This window comes from Lactuca virosa, chromosome 2 (genome assembly GCF_052849685.1).
Source record: "Lactuca virosa cultivar CGN04683 chromosome 2, Lactuca_virosa_CGN04683_v6, whole genome shotgun sequence".
NCBI lineage: Eukaryota > Viridiplantae > Streptophyta > Magnoliopsida > Asterales > Asteraceae > Lactuca > Lactuca virosa.
Window position 1 is genome coordinate 253,397,765 of NC_136427.1, and position 13,311 is coordinate 253,411,075.

Genomic DNA, 13,311 nt, shown 5'->3' on the forward strand with positions numbered 1-13,311 from the left:
GCCGGTGTTTCCACATGACTTGTTTAGATTAGTCAGTGGTCGCCATCTATACTCTGGTAGAAGACTACATCGCAATATCGCAGGTCAAGGTTATGGCATCTCCTAATCATCTCTTATCTTGCATCACTTATTCATCATCACATATCTATCATCACCTAGTTATCATCACCTTTCTATCATGACCTATCTTTCATCACCCATCGCTACCCAATACATATTTATAATTATATAATAATTTTATGATTAAATCAATTAAACATCATCACATAATATCTTATCTAAGACATAATATTCACAACACAGATAATAAGCACATACTCATGTAATTATCTAGATACTTCATATCTATGTGTAAGATGAAAGTAACTATGCAATCGCTTGTTAAAGTGACGACTCGAAATTCGGGCAGCGCTTCGCTTCTAACAATTGTCTTTTCCTTTGACGAAACCTAGTATTATTATCACTAAGTTTTAGTCTAATATTTATTGTGACTAATTGTTAGTCTAGATTCATCATTAACTCAAAGTCTACTTCAAGATCTATCAAGTAAGGAACAACCAGGTAGGATAATATCGGAGGTAGGGTCCGTTTGGTATACGAAGTATACTGTTTGGAAATCCCACTTTAAACACCTCACTAAATCACAGCCTCGACATCATCCCCGTAAGTAGATCAATCAGTATAACGACTTGGAATCACTGATAAATCTTGTTTATAGGTTCATTATAACGATAATGAACTTAAACATAAGTTATACTTAAAGTATGGTAAGCATAACTCACTTATATGGGGGTTTAGAGAGGAACCAGGCTCTAAACGGACATAAATTCTGAGCCGAAATCTCTTCTTCTTGGGGCCTTCTGTCGCTCCGGGACTCGCTACTAACACCTAGGAGGTGCTAGAGGAAAGAATAGAGGATTTGGGGGTGTTTGAGAGAGAATGGGTGAGAAAGGTGTGAGGAATGAAGTGATTTGCACCTTCTATTTATAGGCTGTGAAGATGAAGAACGCGGGGCGTTCCCTAGCATTATGATGGGCGTTCGTGGACACGTGTCACCATCTGGTGGCAAGCCGTGGGGAAGAAGGTGCGGCCCAGATCGCACCACGTGTCACTCGCAGGTTACTCCAAAAACTAATTATCTTCTAAAATCCGTAACTTTCGCATACGAGCTCCGTTTTTGATATTCTTTATATCCACCCGTAGGTATCGACGGGATCTACAACTTTCGTTTAGACTCCGTCGGCTAATTTTGAATTTATTTTTATAGTTGTATTTTAACAGGCTTAGACAATTAAAGTCCGTTAAAAATTCATAACTTTGTCATCCGACGTCTGCTTTAGGCTGTCTTTATATCGTTGAGCTTTTATTAACGAGATCTCCAACTCCCGTTCAGGCTGTGTCGGCTGATAAGCGATCGATCTGAAATTCGATTTCCGGGCTGTATACTGCTATGCTAAATCTTAGAAAAATCATAACTTCCTCAAATGAAGTCAGATTTGGACGTTCTCTATATGCACGCTCTCGGTTTAACGTCTAATACGAATTTTGTTTAGATTGCTAAGGCTAAAAAGTATTTCGTCAAAAATTCACTTTTTACATTACGCGGAGTCGTGCCGGTTTAATCGCAAAACTTCGACGGGTCATAACTTCTTCGTTATAAGTCAGATTTCAGCGTTGTTTATATGCATGAAATCCTTGTGACATATACTATAACTTTGGTTAAGATTATTTACTCTAAATAATCTTCTATCAAAAAGTCATTTTAACGCTTATTGTCTCTAAATTGACTAGCTCGAATCTGCGGACGTTACATTTATCCATTTTTCATTTCTTGATGACAAAAATGTATTTCATGTCTAAAAGTTAGATGATTTAAAGATAATCATTAATTAAATAAAAATAACAATCCTTTAATACACTAGAAAGTTTATGTGAAAAGTTCCAATCAAGAATAGTTTGAGCTGTCAATGCAAATTCATAACCTCCAAATCAATCTCCAAAATGGGGCTTCTTTAATTATTGCCATCACTTTTCCTTTAAAAGATTACCTATCACTCTAAGTTCATGAGCAATGAGAGCCATTAACCCCATCTTATACATGTGGTCTGATGGGTTTTGAGCATAACAAACAATTCCTATGTGTGCATGCAACCCTAATATATTGGATCTATGTTTTCTCTATTAGACATACAAGCATTGAACAGAAAACTAGAAACCCTAGAAGGTAAATACAATCTTTCGAAATTTACAAATAAAAAGGGTTATAAATCATACCGTTAAGATTGTTATTGTAAACAATCTTGAATCCTTGCTTGAAGGATCTTTGGTAGCAAGCGCCTCAAGTTTCGCGCCTCTAATGGTTCACAAACAAACCCTAGCAACCAAGGAAAACTATAGAGAGAGAGCGAAAAGACCAAAATTTCGTCCAATGCATTTAGAAGGAAGGATTAGACGAAATTCAACCCTAATGAGGGTTTATATAGGTGTTAGGAAGGTATTGGATAAGGCAGGTATATCCAAGATAACCCTAATCCATTAACTTCCTCCCTAAGGCATCCAAGGCACCCTTAGAACCCAAGAAACCCTAGGACACTCTAGATTGTGACAACCCGAAATTTCTATCTTGTAAAGTCAATCAATTCAATCAAAAGTCAAACTTGAATCTGTTATCTTTTAGCCTTGTTAAGGGTCTGTTTGAGAGTTTAAATCCTAGTACACTCAAGGATTGTGTGTTAGGAAGTGTTAGCTTGAGTTCATTGAGTTGAAATCGAGCCGGAAATACACCATCAAAAGGAGTTCAGGGCCACATCTAGGTTCACGGCCGTGAACCCATCTTTGGGTCGTGAACATCCTTCATATATATAGAGTTGACTCATTTTTACTTCACTTCTTCAACTCTAGCCGTGACATACCCTTTCTTTCTCAACTTTCTTCAACCGTGAACACTTCTAAAGGCTTCCAAAAAGTAAGTATCTCATCCATCTTCTCGTTGTCCATTAGAAACACTTGGTTTCACCCATGAAACAGACTCTTATTTGCATGAATCTTCAAGAGTTCACGACCGTGAACCCTTCATAGGGCCGTGAACCCTTCTTAGATGCAAGTTTGGCCATGAACCCTTCATAAGATCAAGCTTGGGCCGTGAACACATCATGTGTTCTATGGCCGTGAACCCTTCTAAGGCCGTGAACACTCCTTGTTTGGCCGTGAACACCTTTCAATCAATCATATGTGATTCTAACACTTCATTGAAAGTGTTTCCTAGTTCCTAAGGTGGTTTCCCTTCCATTTTAGTTGTTATATACACTAATTGTATACATATATGTGTTATTATATGCTTAATAGGATCCGATTGTGCTCGAGACTTCACTTGGCATACTTAGCATCCTATATCGATCTTTCATTCGAATCACTCACTACAGGTGAGTTCATGCCCCTACAAATACACTTTTAAATGCTTTTAGGGGGGGGGGAGGGGAATACAAGTAGAACACAATGAAATTGTGTTAACCATTTACATGTGAAAACAACATCCAAAAGGAATTTTTATACTCAAAACTTGTTGAAAACTCTTTTAAAGCTTTTATAAACTTCTTTTATATCAAATCATATTCGTCTATCTATTTACGTATATGTATGCTTTAATAGACTTAGGACTATTGCTAGATACCTTGACTCATGTTCCTTGTTTGGTTGTGGGCTTGGGGTAGGATCACTAGTCCGAATGTCGGTTAAATCATAATTATACTTATTAAATACATTTGTGAATATTAAACCCATTTTTAAGGATTATACTTAACTTAGTTACTTATGTGAGTAACTGAGTCTTTTCTGCAAAACAGTAATAGTCAAACAATCATACTAGTAAACTATAATAGGTATAGTTTAGAGGATTACTACTTACTACTTCTAGAACAGTGAAACTTACAAGAGTAAGTTCTTACATGAGTCAGTTCATACATATTATAATAAGAACATAAAGGAACATACATACTATAATAAGAACAAGAAGGAACATACATACTATAACAAGAATAGAAAGGAACATACATACTATAACAAGAATAAGATAACAATAATGTGAAACTACTACTTCACGGCATAGAAATATACTTGTTATGTCGCGTTTTGTAACGAGAGTCTCCTGGAGGGAGAGCGGGCATTGTGTGTATAGATCTATACGGGACTAACAATCCCACATCCCAACTGTTAGCTACAGTCCGGCAGACAAGCCAAGGGGTGACAAATGTCACATTAGTTTCGACGCCAGCAGGTCGTCGTGTTAAATACTAGTCAATCAGCATGGTTATAACCACATCACATTTTAACCTTAATTAACAAATTGGTTTTAAGGTAGTTAGTGCTTCAGTAGTTATTTTAAACAACATTACTGTACACTTTCATTTTCCCATTACATTCATATAGTGATATTCTCACATAAAAGTAATGCAAACTATTTTCTAGTAAAGATAGTCATAAACTTGGGAAAACATTCGTTTTTACGAAGGAATAAACTTACAAAACAGTCGGGTCTTAGTAGAAGACTACTCTCCATTTTTAGTAGAAAATATATGATTTTCTAGGAAGTATACAAACAATTGCATCAAAACTCTTACAAACTTTTTCATCAAACTAATGCAAACCTTTGACACAAAAATACTTATGAACTCACCAGCTTTAATACTGATCTACTCTTTCAAAATAACTTGTATTCTCAGGTCACCAGTAGACAAGTACAGATGGCTAGGTTTTGAGAAGACGGAGCATATTCAAGACTCGTCTTTATTTTGATTATATATTTTTTATGTCTTACAACTTTACAAAGAACACACTTGTATTAACTATATTATTAAGGCAATGGATTATGTTGTTGCTTGTTTTACTATTATGCATTGTTATGATACTGAACATGATGTCCTCCGCCCCCGAACGTTTTCGTCGTTCCGGTTTGGGGGTGTGACAAATTGGTATCAAAGTTTTGTTTATAGTGAATTGAGTATATCAACCCATAAAAGATATACAACTATAAACACATCGGGATTAAAACACTCTGACCAAGAGTTAATACTTTTAAAATAATAAAATATTTTAGTAAAGTATTCATACATGCATTCATACTAGGATCAGTGTCATACTAGAACAGAACAAAAGTATTGCGGTTGTGGGACAGTACAAATAGGCTTGGGGACATATAATCAGATCTGGGAGTGATATAGCCTGATCAACTATATCTTTCCGAGAAGTGATTAGCATGTGCCTAGGAATGGTTGTGGTGTTGCAACAAGTCTAAAAACTTACCAACTCTCCTACAATGAAAACTTTAGAACATAACATAAACTTAAAATACTATAGGAGTATTTTGTGATACTATAATTACTTGTGTGAAAACTAAAAGGTCTTTATTAGTAGGTCAATAGTTGCTGAGTGGATACACTAAGGTTACATGTGACTAAGGTGTCATAGACTTAGAATTTGTGATCTTTGGTTTACTTCTTGTTCCTGGTTTGGTTGTGGAGTTAGAGTTAGGGTCACTTATTCGAAGGTCTATTCTATCTTGGTTACATATGACTGGTATGCACTACGCAAGTATTGAAGTAACGGGTAAGGATCATCCTATAATTATCTTAAGTAGTACGTCTATTATATGTTTCTTACATCCCTTTTCTCGCTTAGATAACATGGCTGGATTTCATCTTCCTGGCGACCCGTACTTTCCCGAGCAAGGCAATGGTGGATGGCTTGGAGCAGAGCCTGAAGAAGAGAACCCGGTGGTTCCAGCAGTAGAAGACCCCGAGGATAGTTCCGATGAAGAGAACGAGGAGGAATTCCAAGAAGACTCCGACTCAGACCCCGGGGTCTATGATCCACCCCAAGTTGTTTAGAATCCTAACCCTCGTCCGGCTTTTCAAGGTCCGACGCCTCTGTGGGCGGTGAACTTAGGCAGGTGGAGCCACGAGCAGGGACAACCACCTCCCTGCAATGGCGACCGAAGCTTCTACAACCTGAATGAGGGAGGCTCAGCAGACAGAGTCCTTCCGGTCTTGGTGCGTCGTATTGCTCGCAATGCTGAGCTGGGAAGAGCAAACTTCGACCAAGGCATGGAGATCCGTGCTAACTCCGGAGTGAACACAGTTCGTCTTCGTCATCTGACCGATGACCAGAACTTTGAAAGGTCTCGCACTGATGCCCTACAGGTGGAACTGAATGCCTGTCGATCTGAGACTAGGGATCTTCATTAGAGCCAGGTGGCACTGCAAAGGCGTGTATGGGAAGCAAAACAGCAGCTGGCTGAATCCAGGGTTGAATCAAGTACCAACCAGAACAAATCCCCTCGCGAGTAGAGCCTACTCTACTCTGTCTTTTGGATATAAATTAGGTCTATGTATAGACTCTAGTATTAGTTTCCTGCTTATGTTAAGACCTTGAACTTTCAGTCTGTTAGGTCTTTGTACTGTCAAAATTTCCTCAATTCTGGTGTGATGTAAGACCTACTCCAAGGTCATTTTTACCGAACTTGTTACACCTTTAATGCCAATGTTATTGGCAGACATCTAATCTCATGAGGAAATCTGTGTCCAAATGCTTTCATCCTTCTATTGATAGATCTCTATTGCGATCACACTCTCATCTGTTTGTTGAACTATGGTGACTTAGTTCATGGATCACTCTCATTATACTCACTATTGAATGCTTACTATCATCTTCATCTTTGTAAACTTTCAGTTGAAAGATGGCTCCACGTTGATCAACGAGACGTAATCCTCCGATAAATCCAACTCAACCTCCACCTCCTCCACAATACGATCCTGCAGCTCTCCAAGCTACAGTGGTTGCGGCTGTTACGGCAGCCTTAGCCCAATTCAGCGCTAGCGGTACTAGCGGGAGTGGAACAGCTGTAAATTCTACTCAAGGCGATGCTCCTGTGCGCTCTAGGGAGTGTTCGTATAAGGACTTCACCAACTGCAAACCCAGAACCTTTAACGGGACTGGGGGAATCATTGCTCTATCGCAATGGTTTGAAAAGACGGAGTCGGTCTTTGAGATCTGCTCCTGTTCGGAAGGAAGCAAAGTAAAATTTGCTGCCTGCACCTTTTCGGACAGAGACCTAACATGGTGGAATAGCCATGTCAAGTCACTTACTCTGATAGTGGCTAATGCAATGGGCTGGGAAGCTCTGAAGGAGCTGATGATTGAAGAGTACTGCCCGAGGGGCGAGGTTCAGAAACTTGAACAGGAACTCTGGAGCCTAACCATGAAGGGCTCCGACATAGTAGCCTACACTGCCAGGTTTAGTGATATGGTGGCTCTATGTCCAGGAATGGTCCCTACTGAGGGAAAGAAGGTCGAGAGGTACATTTAGGGGCTGGTGCCTCAATTTTAGGGGAATGTTTTAGCTTCAAACCCCATTACCTTTGACAGTGCCAAGCGATTGGCACAACGGCTCATCGATCACGGAGTCTGCACACCGGCAACAACAACCCTTACCGTCCCAGATCCATCCAAATCCGCCGATAACAAGCTGAAGTTTTGGGACAAGAAGAAAAGCAACACATCGCAGAACTCTACCAAGAAGTATCAGGTCGTGGTTGTTCATGCCGCGATAGCACCTGCTGCCACTACGCTGGTGAAACAGTATGCTGGGAGCTTGCCAAAGTGCAACAAGTGCAGCTTCCACCACAACGGACCCTGTCGGAAAGTGCAGTGTGTAAACTGCAACAGGAAGGGGCACACTGCCCGTTTCTGTAAAGCTCCGGCTAGGCCAATCACCCAGGTCCCTGGCGTTGGAGTGGGCCAGGCTTGCTACGGATGTGGCGAGGTTGGTCACTACAAGAGGAACTGCCCGAAGGCAGGGAACGCTGGCGGAGTGGGAAGGGTTTTGGCGATAGGCCACAAGGAAGCGGTAACAGACCCTACAGTGGTCACTGGTACGTTTCTCCTCGATAACTCTTATGCATGCATTCTATTTGATAGTGGAGCGGAGAGGAGTTTCGTGAACCAAAACTTTGCACACTTACTTAAACAAAAACCACGAGCACTAAACGAACCGTTCATTGTGGAAATGGCTAACAGAAAGACCGAGAGCACTAGTTGTATATACTGTTGGATAAGGTGTCTAAGTCCATAACTATTTCTGGTATGTACTTGACCCGACCCGACATGGTCCATTTGGGTTGCATGGCACCATGCAATTAGATAAACTAAAATGAGAGAAATAACACTTATGGTTTATTAATATATTATAAGTTCTAATATATTAATAATATTATTTAATTAGTTTGATCAAGAATTAATTTAGAATTAATTAAGTGATCAAAAGATAACTAATTAAATATATGGGTAGATTATGTAAATCTTCCATATCTTATATAGTGGGCTAAGAGGCTCCATGGATTATCAAGTTGGGTTCCACCCATAGGATGCTCCATGGAGTTAACCCATGGATCATGAAATGAAGAGTCATGTTACATTAGGGTTTACCTAATGCAACACACTATATAAACAAATGTGTTCTCCCCAAAATCGGTGACACTAAGAAACAAGAGGGCTAGAGCCGATTTTGCAAGTGTAAGATTCTCTCAAAGTTTACTCCTTTGCATTTGGTGTTGTGTGAAGCATTTGAGGCATCACACTTGGGGTGCTAGGCTCACAAGGTTTCAAGGATCATAATCAACAACAATGTAAGTTATTCTATCTTTCATTCAAGTTATAAATGTTCCCCATGTATGCTAGATAGGAATATAACCTTGGAATTCAACTTTGCATGATAATTAGACAAACATAGATCCAAGGTTATTAGGGTTGCATGTACACTTAGGAAGTGTTAGAATGCTCAAACCCCATCAGTGGTATCAGAGCCTAGGCTTGTTTGTTGATTTTTTGTGCAAACTGCTTGAAAAAAATCGATTTTCTGTTTTCTGCTCGTATGAACTCGCCGAGTCCATGGGGGGACTCGACGAGTCCATGAACAAATGCAAGCTACTCGTCGAGTCTGTTCTTGCACTCGACGAGTAGAGGCTGCAGTTTTCAGAATTTCGACATTTGTTGCTGGAAATGGACTAGAAACATTACCCTAAACTGTTTTGGTGTTTTAAAACTGGTTTTAGATGGTGTAATGTTTATGCTAATCCATTTACAATGGCAATTATCAAAATTACAAGTTTTTTAAGTGTAATTTTTGATTCTTGAAAGTGTTCATATTCATGTTCTTGAACTTATGAAGATTAGATGATCATAGGAATTGTTTGTAACCTTCATGGTAGTTTAATTCATGATCATAATGTGTTTTAATGGAGTCCATAACTTGTCCTCAAGTTATGGAAAACCAAAAGTCTCACTTTTATTAAAGCCATTAAAAGAACACAAGAGTTATAAAATGAAGAGTCTTCATTTTTATTACTCAATTAATTCATAAGTTATAAGAAATGAAAAGTTTTGGAAGTTTACAAAAGTTGCCCTCAAGTTTTGGAACAAGTAAAGTCTTGATTAAAACTTTAGTTCCAACCCTTAGAATTTTAAAAGTTAAAATTCAACCCTTATACTTTATAATATTATAAGTTACTAATATATATATGTATAAGATCAAGTCGTCTTACCGCTAGTACGCCTCATTCACGAAGCCGGTCTATAAGGGGGGGTATAAGGTTGTTGCCTATAAAATGGCAACTTAATGGATGTCCACTCTCACCCACCGCGTCCTTGATCGGCGGAGGGTCGTTAGCCGAACGGGTAGGACAAGGACTTATAAATTCTCATTAAAAGTATGATGAATATTATAAAGTAACTAAATGCTTTTATTAAATTCCCAATCTTAGTTACTTTAGGAAAATGTGAATAAGGTGCTAATCCATGAAATTACACTTTACACTTTGTTTAAGTCGTTAGTGGAGCTCGTGTGGTTAACCGGCACACTAACTTGGACTTAACAAGGTAGGTAAAGGGTGACTTAAAGTTTATTATAGGTCGGTGGAGCTCGTGTGGTTAACCGACACATCGATTGAGTAATAAACATTGAGTGTACCAAGTGATTTGCATGGTTACTTCACACCTCGTTTTGTGATCCTCGGTATCCCAGTCACAAAACTTGGAGGGCACACTCGAGATTGAAACATGCCTTTGAAAAGTTCATTGAATCTCAAAAGAATCTAGGAATTTCTAAGAACCAATTAAAAACCTAATATCTATATTTCGTTTTTCATGGTGGAAATTGGTGAATCATCATTCACCTACCTTTCAAATATGTTATAGCTTGGATTACGGCATACCTCTTCTAAGTTATAATATATTGTGATTGGATCCTAGCCTTAATATTACATTTGGGTTTTTTATTAAGGACTCTCTTAATATCTAAACTAATCTTGTTCTCTTCTTTCAAATGTCTTCAAACAATGCTGCTTCTGGCTCTAATCCTAGTGGCTCCTTTACCCTTATGAACTAGTGTGGGAAAGTCATTTTTGATGGATCCAACTTCAATGAATGGATCAGAAACATCTGGATGATTACCCGCTACGAGGACAAAGAATATGTCCTTGAAAAGGAGCTTAAGGAGATTGATGAGACCACTGCAACTCCCCAGGAGATCGCTGACTTCTGGGCACATGAAAGGGATGCTACAAAAGTGGCATGCATCATGTTGGCCACCATGACAGCGGAACTCCAAAAAGTCCTATGAGGACTTCTATCCTTTTGAAATGCACCAAGATCTGATGGAAAGATACCATCGAAGTGCACGACAAGAGAGGTATGAAATCATATGCTCTATCATAACAACCATGATGAAGGACGGGGAATCCGTCACGAGCCACATGCAGAAAATGCAAAGGTATGTGGATCGGTTGCTGAAGCTTAATGTGAACTTCCCTGAGGAGCTTGCAATAGATATCATTTTGCACTCCTTACCATCATGCTATGATCAATTCCACATGACATATCACATGGATAAGGAAGAGGTCACACTCAACAAACTTCAGGGACTCCTCAAGACCGCAGAAACAGGTCTTAAGGGTAAGTCGGTTGTTAACACTCCTACTCCAAACTCCGCCCCGGTTTTGGCAATCGGGAAAGGTCGAGGGAAGAAGAGGAAGAGCTCTTCGAAGGGTACCAAGGCTAGGACCCTTGATGGCTCTTCTTCAAGTGGAACCAAGAAAGGTTTCGCCACTCCTTCTTCTGACCCAAAAGAGGCTGAATGCTTCTATTGCCATGAAAAATCACATTGGAAGCGGAACTGCCCAAAGTACCAGCAAGATGTGAAGGATGGGAAAGTTAAACCCAACCATGCAGGTATTTACACTATCTTATCTAATAACTCACCCCATTCTAACTCTTGGGTCCTTGATACCGGTTGTGGTATTCATATCTGTTCTGATTTGCAGGGACTAAGAAGAAGTGAGAATGTGGAGCATGGAAGAATAAACTTAATCATGGGGAATAGGAAAGCTTTACCTGTCACCAAGATTGGAGTTTATACTTTATCGCTAAGTAGTGGGTTTAGTTTAGATTTGAATAAATGTTGTTATTCGCCAGAAATGGCAAGAAATATTATTTCCTTTCATGCATTGTATAAACAAGGTTTCACCTTTTCATTTGATAATGAAGTTGGTTTGATTAATGCTTTCTTTAATAATGTTCTTTATTTTAAAGCATTACCTTGTGATGGTGTGTATGAAACTGTATATGTGGTTGATAACTTAGGAAATAATGTATTGTGTATTGATTCTATTAATGATAATAACTTGGATAAAGCATCATTATGGCATTGTCGTCTTGGACATATAAGCAAGAAACGCATAGGCCAACTCCAAAAGGATGGAGTATTGGAGTCATTTGACCTAAAGTCAGATGATAGTTGCGAATCATGCTTACTTGGAAAAATGACAAAGTCACCCTTCACAGGTTCTTGTGAGAGGGGTGAAGGTTTGTTGGATCTTATACACACGGATGTGTGTGGGCCCTTCAAACATGCCACAAGGGATGCTAATCGTTATTATTTGACTTTTACTGATGATTACAGTAGATATGGATATGTCTACTTAATCAAGCATAAGTCAGAGACTTTTGAGAGGTTTAAAGAGTTTAAACAGGAAGTCGAGAATCAATTGGGCAGGAACATTAAGATGCTTCGATCCGATCGAGGTGGTGAGTATCTTAGTTCAGAGTTCCTCGACTATCTTAGGGAATGTGGGATTGTCTCACAATTGACACCTCCCAGGACACCGCAGTTGAATGGTGTAGCTGAGAGGCGTAATCGAACCTTGTTGGATATGGTTCGTTCCATGATGAGTCGAGCTTCGGTACCAATCTCATTTTGGGGGTATGCCTTAGAGACTGCCGCCCATATCCTTAATTTAGTCCCTACAAAGAAAGATGCCAAAACTCCTCATGAGATGTGGACTGGTAAAGTACCCAAACTAGACCACATCAAGATTTGGGGTTGCGAGGCTTTCGTGAGACGCGAGACTCATGATAAGCTCGAACCTCGAAGTGAGAGGTGTATTTTCATCGGCTACCCACATAAATCCTTTGGTTACCTCTTCTACAGACCTAGTGAGAATGTGGTCTTTGTAGCTAGGAGGGCTTTCTTTCGAGAGAGAGAGTTCATAAGCCAAGGAGACAGTGGGAGGCAAGTTGACCTTGAAGAAATTCAAGAGTCAAGTGGTGAAGGAACTTCAAACCCTAGCACTCAACTTGAGGAGGAAACTCCTGTTGAGCCAATTGACAAGTCTGTACCTCTTAGGCGTTCCACAAGGGTTAGGAATGCACCTGAGCATTACTATGGATTCCATATTACTGCGGAAGGTGATACACTTATCAGTGATGAAACACTGATAGGTCTGGATGAACCTAACAGTTACGCGGAAGCCATGGCAGGCCCTGAGTCAGCCAAGTGGAAAGAGGCAATGGACAGCGAGATACAGTCCATGTATGTCAATCAAGTTTGGAACTTGGTTGAGAATGTACCAGGTCGTAAGACTGTAGGGTGCAAATGGATCTTCAAGAAGAAGACCGACATGGATGGTAATGTACACACTTATAAGGCACGACTGGTTGTAAAGGGTTTCTCACAAACTCCGGGAGTTGATTATGATGAGACCTTTTCTCCAGTGGCCAAGATTAAGTCTATTAGGGTTCTGTTAGCCATAGCTGCATTTCATGACTATGAAATATGGCAAATGGATGTCAAAACCGCTTTCCTTAATGGAAAGTTGGCTGAGGATGTTTACATGAGTCAGCCAGAGGGTTTTGTCAATACAGAGTACCCTAATAGAGTGTGTAAGCTTGAGAAATCCATTTATGGGTTAAAGCAAGCACCTCGCA